Raw genomic sequence first — 12,280 nt, 5'->3', positions numbered from 1 at the left:
CAGGAGGTTAGGGGATGGGCAACTTTGAAGGCCATTGTAAGGACTTGGCTTTCATTCTGAGTAAGATTAAGGATCCATTGGAGAGTTTTGAGCAAAGATTATGTGAATTAGAATACAGAAGTACTTAGATTTTTACTTTTAATATGCTTATTAAGAGAAATGGGAAAACAAATTCCTGGGCTCCATGAAATACTCGTCCACTCTATCAGTCAATGGTAGATTCTGTCTTGCAGTTCTCCAGGCCCTCTGAACAGCTATCTAATGTCCTAACGTATTCATAGAAACAATAAAAGATAAGAGAGTAAAAGAAAAGAAGAAAATAATTTTAAAAATTTAAAAATGTGTTATTATTGTTATTATTGCCTTAGGACAGGTAAAAGAGGTAAGAGATCAAGGAGATAACTCTTGGACAAGTAGATCTCATTACAACTTTTAGTACAGTCACAGATGCTTTACATGAGCAACTGATGCAGACTTAGTGTTGCTTTTAAGGAGGACAGCAGGCACAGTCTTATCAAGTTCTGAATTTCCTCACTTTGTCAAGCAGTTGCTGTGTGACTTTGAAAGAGTTATTAATACATTAGTAACCTGTGTTTGTTTCCTCATCTGTGAAATTCAGTAAATCCATCTTACATGCTGGTTGTGAGAGGTAGTGACCTGGCAAATAGTAATCACAGGCAAGTGTTTGTTGTCATTGATAACAAGATTGGATTTCTAAGAAGATGGTGTTGATTGCAAGATGGTGTTTGTCAAGATATCTTGATAAGATAGTTTTTATTGTGAAATGCATTATTAAGTTGAGCTTTGCTTTAAGCAGAAGAGACTGCATTAAGTCACTAATTGACTTTTAAATCTATTTAATTTTCAGAAATGTCAAATATGAATAAAAATGTGAAATAAATGGAGGGTTTATGATCAGGGATATTCTATCTATGCTACACATTTACTGCTTTATCATTTAAAATAAGCCCCCAAATTGAAAGTGAGTCAACATCTGACATATCAGTATTTTCCAAGGAATAATTTGTGTAGCCAGTTTTCAAAACTAGAGGCTATAAACTACTCTGATTTTTAAATGATATTGATAAACAAGAAGACATTTCATTTTTTAAATGACTAATGTGACTATTGAAATAAAAAAATAAAAAATATAAGACTTGATTTGACTAATGGGTAAAACATGAATGCCACTAGGTAAGACTATTTCCACCATGACACTACCTTAAATTAGAAATCACTAATTATGTATGCATGTACCAAAATATAACTGCTCTAGCAAGTGATGAATTTGCATATACAATGATTTTCATTAAGGCACTTCTTTGATTGTACAATTATCTGTTTTGCATACACAAAATCTGAATTCTGTATATGTGAGTCCTCATTTGTATATGCACCAAATTATTTTGTTGGTGCAACTTAGAAATCTCTACTTGATATATTAGGGCATTATTTCTCTTCCATTTATAGTAATATGTTTTCAGTTTTTATTAAGTAGTAAAACGAAACTCCCTGGAAAAACATGGGAAGTGGGCCCTGCCTCTAGTCATAATAGAGGGAAATGCCACTGTATTTCTATTCTGTGTTAAGAAAAAGCAAAAAGTTTCTTCTACACACCCTTTGTTCCTTTCTGCCTTCTTATTTGGAATGTGTCTCAAAATTTAAAGAAGACTTTGGTTCACAGAGAAAACCCTTGAGTGGCAATCATATTGAGTTCACTCAATTTTCCACATTGTTAGTCTGTAAATGATGAGAGTAGGGTGTTGATCCTTACTACTCTTAAGCAACAGAGAAAATTTAGAGGTGGTGAAAAGTACCAAATTTATAGTCCTGGAGACAAATATTCTCTGTAGAGTTCCTGAAAAAAGAAATAGCCGGAAAAGCAGTGAGGCAAAACTCATTATTTCATTATGGTCTTGCTGGACAACTGAGACTCCCCTTGGCCCTTAGCGAGAGCAGTGTGCTACATACAGTAATCTGGGCACATTGATGACCGCAGTGATAAAGCTCTTAGTAAGTGGGATGTTTGTTTTGTAGTTAAGTCATCCTGACAGGCCCATTGGGTCATAAACCTGCTTACAATGCAAAGTTATTCACAACCTCAAAATGAGACTTCTGTACATTACAGATAGGTCATTGGTAACAGCAGAAGTCTTAGCTTTTGAATCATTCAAATCAAGATCTTTTCTGCATATTTGGGTTTGGTCTTGAGGATTCAACTGAGATAAAATTGTCTCATATCAGTAGATACAAAATTACCACGGTCCTTCTGTTGTCTACCTGCCTGCAGATGTGTCCTTGCAAGAATGGGATCCTACGTTAGGTCAAGAGTAGAATTCTAGCTTGTAAATTTTCAGTTTTGCTACCTTTGCTGTGACTCTAGGGTAATTTGATAATCAGACTATAAAGAGATCCTTTCAAAGTCTCTGAATTTTCGAACTTTGAACCTTGCTTTTATGTAACACTGAATTTTCTACAATGCATTTCTTCTTGGCTACATAGATGACCCACTGTTATTGGAATAAGCCCAGGTCAAATTTGTCTATGTTGTCTCTTCAACAATATTTTGTAGTCTGCTTTCTTCCAGTGTTCACTTTCAATCTCCTCAGGGAGGGAATACACTATAGTAATGAAACTATATTACAGTAATTAGAGTCAGCCACATTGAGACAGCCAAGCAAAAAGGGCTTCCTGGAGAACCTCTGACCAACCTGCACACTGGGAGAATGGGGTGGAGCCATGGAAATTCCTGTCATTTGCAGAGGGGAGGAGCCTTAAGTTCCTCTTAAGTTCCTGTGTGATGGGGCGGGAGCTGGTTAATCAGATTCCCTCTTGCTCAGCTGAAAGTTTTTCTCTTTTTCCTTTTTTACGCAATAAATTGTTATTCTCACCCTTCTATGTTTCCACAAACCTAATCTTTCCTGGCCATGTGACAAGAACCTGGTTTTAGCTGAACTGAGGAGAAAGCCCTGCAACAATATCTGGTGTGATAGACTGAACCATGCCTCCAGGTATGCTTATACTTGTCATCTTTCTCATTAACTCTGGGTTTGTTCATGTAACTTATTTTGACCAATGGGACATTAGCAAGCTTGATACCAGGAGAGGCACTTGCAATGGGGATTCTCCTTTGCTAAACTCCTTGGAGCTGAGCTGCATGCTATGCGAAAAACCATGCTAGTCTGCTATATGGAAAGGATATATGGACAGCCATTGGAAGATGACTCACCATATAGAAAGAGGGGCCACATGGAAAAGAACTGAGACCTCCAGTTAATCTCTTAGCTGGATATAGTTGCATGAGATCCCTATTGACACTTATTGGAGTGGAATAACTGCATAGTCAATCCACTCTCAGCATCATGAGGAATAACAAATTTTTATTTTAAGGCACTGAGATTTAGGGTGGTTTCTTCCATAGCAACAGATAATTGATATAGTTGGGTTAAATTCAGCCTCCATTATTTGCTGAGCTATGTGACTTGGTGAGTAGTTTAAGCTTTCTAATCCTCAGATTCTTGAGCTCTAAAATACACTGTTATTTCCACAAGGCTGCGGAATGGACTAAATACTGAATATAAATAATTTAGCACAAGGCCTGAGCTATAGTAAGTGCTTAATAAGTGGTAGTAATTACCATCAATTTCATCATTTCAGTCAACATCACCATTATCACAAATATCATAACTACTAGCACCCATGCCAACACGAACTCCGCAACATTGCCACCAATACTTTCCTGATAGCTAGTGCTTTCATGATGCCCTTAGTGTCTACTGCCACGGAGAAAATCAACCTTTTTCATTAAGACATTTTTAAACCATACATACACACAAAACTTTTATTTTTTAAACCATACATACACACAAAACTTTTATTATGCTAAAATATGATGTAATAAAAATAAGCTATTTACATGTCCCTTTACATCATTTAATCAGATTACTAAACAGGTAAAGAGATTTGACAAAATCATCCAGAAAGCAAATGGAATGGCTATATTTGAATTCTGTGTCTTCATGTCATTCATGATGAGATCTTTTAAAAAATTCTGGTTGTTCTAAAAGTAAGAGCTTGCATCTCTCACTAGAAGGACATCTCCATAGGTGAAGATATTTTATTGCCTTTAGTGCTCTATTCCTAGTGCCTTAAAAATTGCCTAGTATATAAAAGCTCCTCCAGAAGTGTTTGTTGAATACATGGATCAATTCACAACTGATTGGAAGTTTACAGAACATGTATTGTGTAGCCGGAATATCTGAGTTTGAATCTCAGTTCTAACACTTACCAGTTATGTAAATTTTAGCAATTTAATATTTTTGTGCCCCAGTTTTCTTATATGTAAAGATGATAATAATAGCACATATTATCTAGGATTGTCCTTATAAATATGAAACTCTCAACAGTGCCTGGCAAATAGTCATCACCATGTAGCTCTTATTATTATTATCTTGTTATATTGAGCTCTATTGGTGCATAGAATAGTATATATACATTATTGATTTAAAGAACGGGAATATGTACGCATATTGAAAGAAAGTCAAGAAAGATGGTTTTGTGTGGTCTGAAACAATGGCTTCCAAGCTCCATTTTTGATTAAAATCATCTGGGATGATTATTAAAATCCAGATCCCTGCCCACTCTACTCCTCCTTCCATGCTCTATATTTGTAACAATTGCACCAAAGATCATGTTTGCATAGTCAGCTTTGGAATGCAGTGAAATCAAATGAATTTTAATAATGCATGTTCAGGTACCATATGATTTAATTAGAGAAGCTATTTTGGTACAGAGGTTTTTCCATTGACCTATAAATTCAATCCTGTGGGGAGTTGTGCATTCTACCATGTCTCCACCATGTGCCATTTGGATGTCTCCTCTCTCATTTCTTCCTTTCCCTTCCTCCCCTCATCCATAGAGAGAAGATGACTACTCCCAGTTGATGCTGACCCTCCCAGGAACATGAAAAAAAAAAGTATGGGGTCTAATAGGTCCTTGCTACTCAAAGTGTGATCCACAAAGCAGCAACATAAATATCACTTGAGAACTTGTTGAAAATGTAAAATTTCAGGCCCTAATGTAAGGGATTTTCAACTCCATTTCCTGATATAATCACCAGGGAGCTGAAACATCAAAGTTTAGATGTTAGGCTTCATTTACCTTGAGAGACTCTGAGTTAATTGGTTTGGGTACTCCCCAGGTCTAACTAGCCTTTTCGACTTCACAGTTGATTCTGATATGCAACCTGGTTTAAGAAAGGAGAGTTTTAGCAGAAAACTTCAATTGATTTTGAAACTTCTACTTCCATGGCCTTCTTCAAGCACCTACAAGACTCTGGGTTTCAGAAAATTCTTCAGATTTCCTTGTACCAGTGGACCAGTGGCAGATTTCCTTGCACCAATTTCCTCTTGACCCCATTATTCATGGTTACTAACCAAACCTGCCAACTTTGGCATCTACCCCCTTTTCTCAGTAATCTTGAGATCTGAACTAGCTGAACAAATAGACTGGAAAGCATTCACAACGTCAGTAGGAATGTGGTACGAAACCAAAAGCATTTTATCACATTTTCAAGCAAAACTCAAGTACTTTCAAGCATAATAATGACGATAATGTCTACTTGTATTATGGTTAGGACTATCTACCCCCACAACCATTGTTGTTGCTTTTTGTAATCGGACTATTGCAAAGTGATATGATTGCCTTTGAATAGATTGCAGTATTAGAATAATATATTTATATTTTTGTAAAATCTTGTATTTTGTTCACTCACAAATTACTTGACTGAAAGAGACTGACTTTCTTCAATCCTTTACAGTTTACCCTGGAATAATTAGGTAATAAGAGGGAAAACAGACATAGAAGCTAGTCAAGACCCAGTTCTTTTTGTATGTGACTCAACAAAACAACATTTTTGCTGTAAATCTTAAGACAATCTTTGAACACTGAATCAAGAGCACTAAAAGTCAAAGCCAAATCAAACATTTGAAAAATTAATGTCTTGATTGAAGTCCCTTGGGGAGCCGTCAAAGGAACAGAGTTATTTATATACTACCTTACTATTTACAGCATGGTCTTTAAACCAGCAGCTTTGTATCACCTAGGAACTAATAGAAATGCATATTATTGGGCCTTACTTCGGCTCAGATTCTAAATCAGGATCTGTATTTTGAAAAGATAGCCCACATTATTCATAGACATATTAAGGTTTGAGAAGCACCAATGTAATATACAATAAGGCTTTTAATATTTTTTTCCAACATTTGCTTTTTCTTAAGTCACACCACATACAGCATCCCATACAGTTGCTCTATTATTTCTTACCCAAAACTTATGTAAATTTTTTTACACCTTCAAAATTGTTATCTTCCTGCCAACCAGCTCCCACTCTGGCCATTTCTTATTTTACCAAGCAGTCTAGTCTGAGGGAAGGGGGAGGATGCTATACAAAGACACTCTTTCATAACATTTTCCTTATCGCAATTGAATAAGAACAAAAAATGCAATACTTTCTCTCAATCTGCTCTAAACTGGTAAACTCTCAAGAAGTAAAATGAGTAACAATTTTATGTAGAGTCTTCTTTCTCTAAGTCTGGCAATGTGCAGAGAATCCTTGAAAATACCAGTTTACCAGTACTGTGAAAGCACACAAATATGTTGTGTTTATTCTTCCAAGAGAGACATAAATGGGTAGCAACTTCTCCAGAGATTAACTATATTGTTCCAAGTTATATCCACTCATCTTAGTTTCCAGTGAATAATCATAGCAATATAAGGCAATTATGTAAGCTAAGGAATGTAAATTCTTTTTTCTTCTTTCTCTTATTGCATGGATAGTAGAGAAAACAAAAAAATAATTTTTGTGTCAGTATCCACTGGGTATTCTGCTATCAATCTAAAAACTATAAAGTGTTTCTTGTAACTACTAAAAGAGTAACTAACAACAGGATATTACTTTTCTAGTTGATTGAGAGATTGTTAAAGTTTGAGTAAGTGAAGCATTTGTGAAAATAAACATCTCTGTTGACAAAATCTGGTTGAAAACTAAAGTCTCAGTTCTAACTCAAAAGAAGAAACAAAACGTCCTAAAATGCCTAATGAATTGCCAGAAGGAAACTCATTCAAAGAATTTTAACCAAAGGTTTTATAGGTAAAATAAATCCTTTAGAATATCAAAAAGAAAAGTATTCTGTGCAGACACAAGATGAGCAAAATAAACTTACCACAGTTGTTCAGTTAATGGACAGGCACCATCATCTGAAACAACAAAAATGTATTTTGATATTGTGATCATAAAAACTACCAAAACCTTTCAAATTGTCTTCAAACACATGTTATGGACATATATATAGAAGCAAAATAAAATTAAGTAAGCAATGAAGATATGTTATCTGACCTCAATTATTTATTTCAGATGAAAGTGTTTCATCACCACCATTTAAGCAGTAAAACAGATATTAGTTGTTTATTAAAAAATCTTTTTTATAGGCATACCTGGCATATATATGTATTGTACCAATATTTTCTTCTGATATATATGTTTAAAAGGCAGGCAAAAATACAGAGTCATCTCTTTAATACAATCTTGGTCCTGGCACAAACACAATCTTGAATTACTTGTCCTAATTCTCAGCTCTGATAGTGCCATATACACCACCTTCCTGAGCTCAAAAATTCTCTTTGTTGCCTACCTAAAACAAACTAAAGTGTTTAGCATAGCATTCAGGAGCTTTAGTAGGTTGGTCCTATTCTAACTGTTTATGATTCTTTTCCATAATTCTCCAGTGCATACTCATGCTACCTTTCAAGTTTATCTCCCACTATTTTCCCTTGTACACTAGTCTCGAATCATAAGCCCACCTTCCCTTCCTCCCTCCCTCCCTCCCTGCTTCTCTTTCTTCCTTCCTTCCTTCCATACTTCGGTTTACTTCATTTGCTCTGCCTCAATATTTTTTTCTAGCCATTCCTTATGGCCAGCTCAATTAACATTTCTTCAGTAGAGGTCGTCTTGACACCTAGAGAAGAAATTATTTTCTTTCTAGATGTTCCCACCATATTTTATATGTTTATTACAGTATTTATCAGATTCTATTTTGTGTGTTTAGCCCATATTGGTGTTTATGCCTTAACCCTGTTCATTATTCCCTACCCAGGAGACTTCCTGCTATGCCTCTGAAATAGGAGATGTCCAGAAGATGCTAGTTGAGCTAAAGGAAACAATTTATTTAGTGTATAGATAGCATATGGTGCACATTTTCCATATTTTGTCAATCATTCTTTAAGTGAAAAGTGCAATTTCCATTGCAGTTTCTGCTAATAAAACTTGACTGTTAAAGTCATAGTAATATACCCTATGAACAAAACTTCTTAGTTTAACAAAAAATAAAGAAATTGAGAATGAAGAATGTCCTTTATTGATAAATGATTTTTAGAAAAATTCTTTAAGACTTTTTCAATCATATGGGAATATATTTTCTTTTTATATTTTTTAGATTTAAAAAACATGATTTTTTTTCCCCCACAGGGTTAAATTTTGTATAAAAAGTTAGTGTTTTGAGGAACAGTGATAGATTTGCTTTGACCTATGAACGTGGTCACCCCAGCACCAAGATGGAAGTTACTGGCATAATCTTAGAAAAGAGAACTTATCTTCTTATGGAAAATGAAATAATAACATTGCCTTGTTGCTAATTTTATACTCCTAGCCAACCATGCCAGATCAGACTCTGCCTATATGAAGCATACAGGTGTATTATATACCCACAATGTCTCATACTTCACTATTCTTCTGGGCCTACAATCACTTTATACTTCAAAATGTTGGCAAACAATTCTGTGTAGTTACTCGTATTAAGGTTTTCTGTGTCTAAAATAATTGTAAATCCACTATTCTGCTATTTCATTAAGAACTTTTCTTACTGTTTCATGCAATATATTACATATCAAGAGAAGGTATTACTGAATAAGAAAATTTTAAATAACAGAAGTAAAAACTTTAGCATAAGTATTTAAAATAAAAGCACTTGTTTCTCAATTTGGTAAGAGGGAGGACTTTATTAGGTTCTTTGTACCTAAGCATAGAATGTGATAGTTCAACATTCAGCTTCTCAGATTTTGTGCTTTTCATTCCAATCCCCTCTAGTTCTCACCATAGGAGGAACATGACCTAACACACAATTACAATTTTTCTCTGAAGTATTTGTGATTTAAAGACACCCCCAGAGTAGAATGCTACTCAGTAATTTAAAATGTGCTGGTTGTCTGAGTCTACGTGTAGATTATTATTGGACATTTTCCCCTCCAAAGGTCAAAGTTTTCAAAGTGTTCTGATATGGCTTGGCTGTGACCCTACCTAAAATTCATCTTAAATTGTAGCTCCCATAATTCCCACATATTGTGGTAGAGATCCAGGGAGAGGTAATTGAATCATGGGGGCGGGTCTTTCCCATGTGGTTCTCATGATAGTGAAGAGGTCTCATGAGATCTGATGGTTTTATAAAGGGGAGTTCCCCTGCACACGCTCCTTTGCTTGCTACCATGCAAGACATGACTTTGCTCCTCATTCACCTTGCGCCATGATTCTGAAGCCTCCCCAGCCATGTGGAACTGTGAATGAATCAATTAAACATCTTTCCTTTGCTAAATTACCCAGTAAACAGCTTTCCTCTACTAAATTTCCCAGTCTTGGGTATGTCCTTTATTAGCAGCATGTGAACAGACTAATACATGTTCTAAATAGAATAATCAGTAATCATGGAAGTACGTTTGGAAATATTAAAGTGAACTGAATTTTTGTTATAATTATTAATACCTATCATCTGTATTATTTTGACTTTCTTAAAAAAATAAAGTGTGGACCTAACTTTACCTACTGATTTTTTTTTTTTTTTGGACTGGCACTGGTAGATGAGTAAATAGAAAAATATGAGTTGTAAGTACCCATTGATTTATTGCTGCCTTGCACAATATGTTACCTTCCATGCCAGAGGTAACATAGTTGGGTAAGGAACAGCAGAGATCTATGGCTTCCTACAAATAATGACTCAATGGCAGTCGTCTATTTTACTCAAATGGTAACCAAAATTTAACTAAGATACTCTCCCCAGAGAGAAATATAAAGCAGGGAATATTTAAATGTCCCCAGTATCTGTTCTGAGGACATTTAAAAGGAGATTTTCTTTCACATGATTGAAAACACCAGATAATAGGACCAATCAAAATCCGTCCTTCTAATACTACAACATATTTTCAATGACGTATAATTGTTAACTGTGGATCTAATTCACTTCCTTTATCTAACCAAAAAAAGAGTTTTCTTCAGTTCAATTATCTTTTCCATTCATTTCCACCACATCTCCCCACCCCCTACAGAATTTTGATTAGCTCCTGAGAGTGGCATCTGGAAAATATAGAAATCCTTCCAGTTAAAACAGATAATTACTAAATATATAACTATTGATTGAGAGAAGAAGGAAGATACTGTAAAGAATTTTGGAGCTTTTGCTTTGACTCTAGTGATGCTGGTAAGAGTGAGGAAATGGAGTCAAACCAAATCAATTGATTTATGGATAGCACATGCACCTACAGAAAGTTTCTCTTAAAAGAAGTTTCCTGAGAACCTTTCAGATGCAAATTTATTCAAATAGCCTTTAGAATTACCCATCCACTTCTCCATATTCGACCATTTAATTCTTATAAAGGGTGTCTATTTTCTATAAAAGAATCCTGGCATTTGAATGCAGGAACAGAATACTAAGTTGGATATTGTCCCAATATTGTGATCATATGATCTGTTGGAAAATATAGTGAAGAAAAAATTAAATATATATTATTACCTTCTCTGTATATCTGTACTAGGCAGGTGGTAGAAATAAACAAGCTATTTCGGTATTGACTTGCAGAACCAATTATAGAAATAATTATAAAAATAAATGCAAATAGGTACCCATTCTGGGCATAGAAAATTATTTTTGCAATGAAATTCTTATGAGTTTCAGTAATATCACTGAAATACATACATGCATACATAATAATCTCTGTCTCTATTACACACACATACACATACGCACACATATATACAGATATATATACACAAGTAATCAGAGAAATCTCCCTCTTTTCTAATTACATCATATTTCTCTGTCCTTTGGCATTTCCTTTTTCTCATACCAAAACTCCAGTCCTTATTTCTCATATCAGTCAGGACTAAGTCCAGGACTTGGACTGAAGTGGCAAAAGGTGAATGGTAACGGGGAAAGGAGCTGGGTATGAAGGGTAATTGGTATGACTGACCTTACTATATATATATTGTTTAAACAGCCTGAGCCAAAAATATAGACAAGCCTTTCTCTGTAAAACAAGAAGTCCAAATGTTATATCTTATTTTTTTTCCCCTGAAATACAAATAACTCTTCCTCCAGTCATTGATACGGTTTTTCTACGTACCCATCGGAATCGCATCTTGAATTGTAGTGCCCATAATCCCCATGTGTCCTGGGAGGGACCCAGTGGGAGGCAATTGAATCATGGGGGTGGTTACCTCTATGCTGCTGTTTTCCTGATAGTGAGTGAGTTCTCATGAGATCTGGTAGTTTATTAAGGGATTTTTCCCTCTTGGCTCGGCAATTCTTTCTGCCTTCATGTGAAGAAGGACATGTTTGCTTCTCCTTCCGCCATTATTGTAAGTTTCCTGTGGCCTCCCAAGCCAAGCAGAACTGTGAGTCAATTAAACCTCTCTCCTTTGTAAGTTACCTAGTCTCAGGCAGTTCATTATAACAGTGTGAGAATGGACTAATGCAGTCATAATTGTGAGTTCTTCATGTTTATTACAGGGCAAACATAAAAATACAAACGAAAGTTGGTTCATTTTTGCCAAAAAGTTGTGTCAGATATTGTAAACCGACAGTAAACGATCTTAATGCAAAACATATTTGAAATACTGGAATAAAATATGACAAATACTGTAATGCATCCTTGAAAAAAATATAGTACAGAAATGTCCAGTGGCCAAAACTGAAGAAAAAAGTGGAAATGGTTAATATGCAGTCAGTGATATTTGGATGTTCCCTGCAACATTTGTCAATCTTAAAGAAGAGCCTTGGGATCTCTAGGAGAAGTGATAAAAAGTCTCTCCTAAAAATCTGTCACAAATGTTTCAGGTTTGAATTTATACCACCCACAAGGACAAAGAAATCCTAAAGGGAGATTTAACAAAAAATTTATTCCTGTGTTGTTACCTCATACATTTAATCACCAAATTTCTCTGGAAGGGTACATTCTC

General features: G+C 35.2%; 1 protein-coding gene across 37 annotated transcripts in view; it reads right to left on the bottom strand.

Moving 5' to 3' along the window:
* Positions 1-12,280, bottom strand: part of PTPRD (protein tyrosine phosphatase receptor type D) — a 2,309,829-nt gene that overhangs the window by 1,084,108 nt on the left and 1,213,441 nt on the right. For 36 of the 37 annotated variants that reach the window (XM_054658683.2, XM_054658684.2, XM_054658676.2 and 33 more), the window contains one exon: positions 7,224-7,257. The gene's annotated coding sequence lies outside the window, so the exon portion shown is untranslated. Of the gene's footprint in view, positions 1-5,773; positions 5,825-7,223; positions 7,258-12,280 lie in introns of all 37 variants that reach the window. The other variant, XM_063787984.1, reaches the window with a different exon arrangement.

This window comes from Pan troglodytes, chromosome 11, assembly GCF_028858775.2.
Source record: "Pan troglodytes isolate AG18354 chromosome 11, NHGRI_mPanTro3-v2.0_pri, whole genome shotgun sequence".
Classification (NCBI taxonomy): domain Eukaryota; kingdom Metazoa; phylum Chordata; class Mammalia; order Primates; family Hominidae; genus Pan; species Pan troglodytes.
The sequence above is the reverse complement of the archived record's forward strand: the minus strand, read 5'-3'. Positions and strand labels throughout refer to the sequence as shown.